The sequence below is a fragment of the Cydia pomonella genome, chromosome 8 (assembly GCF_033807575.1).
Source record: "Cydia pomonella isolate Wapato2018A chromosome 8, ilCydPomo1, whole genome shotgun sequence".
Taxonomy (NCBI): domain Eukaryota; kingdom Metazoa; phylum Arthropoda; class Insecta; order Lepidoptera; family Tortricidae; genus Cydia; species Cydia pomonella.
The window spans coordinates 1,473,880-1,476,247 of record NC_084710.1 but is presented as its reverse complement, the minus strand read 5'-3'; positions in this window follow the sequence as shown (position 1 = coordinate 1,476,247).

Sequence of the window (2,368 nt, the reverse complement as noted above, 5' to 3'; positions counted from 1 at the left end):
CAAACAAATAACATTTGAAGCGCTTTTTCCTATTAAATGTACACGTAAAACAAACGAACTAAAACTTTAAAAATGTAATTGTAGAAAAAATTGCAAAATCAGTTCCGCTTTCACAATTAAATATTATTCTAGACATTTCAAAAAACGTCGCAAAAACGAAATGACATCTTGCCGCTAATTGTCCAACTAATTAACGGACACCTTTAAGCCATCAATCAAACTGGAAAAGAAAAAAATTGGGGCCAAAGAAATGACGGAATACTTGCACTTGGTCATTAAGCTGGTACTTTTTAAATGCCCCTGTACCGTGCTTATTGCCTTACTGGCTGTCCATTACCTCGTTGACGCACATCCATAAACTGATGCTCCATGTAAAAGCGGTAATGGAAATGTTGCTAATGATTAAATCGTAGGTGGGATTTATAGCAAAAAGCGTGAGTACAGGCACGGTTTGACAAGTCAAGTGGCTGTAGATGGATGGGTCAGCTGTCCAGCGCTTGACAAATGAACTAAGGATGTACTGAAGAAATGGGTTATGTAACGTAGCTTGCGTGCTTGGTAAAAAGTATGTTTGTTTCAGTGTTAAAGGTGATGTGAAGGCGGAAGTTATATTTATTATTATTATTTAATTAATATCTACATCTGATAATCTCACGCAGCACGCATCTAAAACACATATGAACAGTATAATATATGAATGTGGTTACAATTAAAAAAAGTCTGAATTCAATGATACTTAGCTACTATTTGTCGCTTAACCCACAATAGTGCTTCAAATGTTATAATACTGTAAAAATATCTGTAGTACCAATATGTGTCTCAATTTGTAGCATTTTGTGAGCTACCTACCTGATTTGTCGATTAAATCTTCCTCTTCCTCGAGTTGTCCCGGCATTTTGCCACGGCTCATGGGAGCCTGGGGTCCGCTTGGCAACTAATCCCTAGAATTGGCGTAGGCACTATTCTAACGAAAGCGACTGCCATCTGACCTTCCAACCCAGAGGGTAAACTAGGCCTTATTGGGATTAGTCTGGTTTCCTCACGATGATTTCCTTCACTGAAAAGCGACTGGTATCAAATGATATGTCGTACTTAAGTTCCGAAAAACTCATTGGTACGAGCCGGGGTTTGAACCCCGATTTGTTCGATTAAATACAAAGTAAATATTCAATATTATATTAAAATTAGCTACATTATGTATTCTAGACAATTTAGTAGGTAGAAAAAGATCAAAGTGCACTACATTTGTCAAGTCAAATTCGAGACAGCACAAAAACTCGATTCCCAATACACCAGCAAACGAGATGCAAATACAACGTACTGCATTATGCAGCTGTGACCCAGACTGCGCGATATATTCTAACGCATGCGCACAACCGTCTAGCCAATCTGTCACCAACCACACATCTAAAAAATAACAACTCTGAGAAGACCTATCCTAATTTAAACTTCATGACAATGAATTAAGGCTAGAATTTGAATGCAGTTCTTAACGCTGATAATTCTTTTTGGAATGGTAGCGGCAATGTGATTGCAAAGATATATTTGCTGGCGAAGGAAAATCAAACTTAACGTCAATTTAAATTCTTGCTGGTCTCATTAGACTGTATTGAAGGAGTTACTGGTGGATTGAAGGGTTGAATTGGCAAACGGAATATTAGGTAATATATTTTCAGTTATATTCTTATGGTCTGACTCTCTGAACCTAAATTATTAAATGCCTAATTGAATATTAATGGCGTTACCGATGGCGACAAAAGGCTAACAGGATCATAAGGAGTCACGATCCTCAGCAGTGAGGTAACGATCAAGAAAGAAGAGAAAGTTTGTTAGAAAGAGCCAAAATTTTACAGAGGTTTTCCAAGTTTTATGAACAAGGAGGTAACTGGTACTAAGTGGAAATCATCAACCAACAGAATGATGTAGAAATTTTCATGTGAAAACATGTAGATTTTTGTGTTGTGAAAACAGCAGAGGAATAAAATAATTAAGTGACAGTTAATTCAATAGACACACTGTTAAAACTGTTATGGCATTAATTTTAATAGAAATATATGACCTATTTTGGGGTGTTTACTGATGAAGCATTATAAGTAAGAAACCTCAAATATGACACTAAGAAAAATGACGAAACAAAGTAATAAAGAAATAATATAGATAAGATGCAAACAGGACGGCATGAGAAAATATCCTGATTACCATAAAGCTGACAAGATGGATGCGTGGAGAAAGGAAGCGATCCATACAAAACTAACTGCCGCAAGTACACGCACCTGCAAGAGTTGAGAGATTTATTACTTTTATTGCTTGTTTTCGTTTACTACTTTCCGCCGACTGTCGAGAATTTGTAGGTTGGTGGTGAAATGTG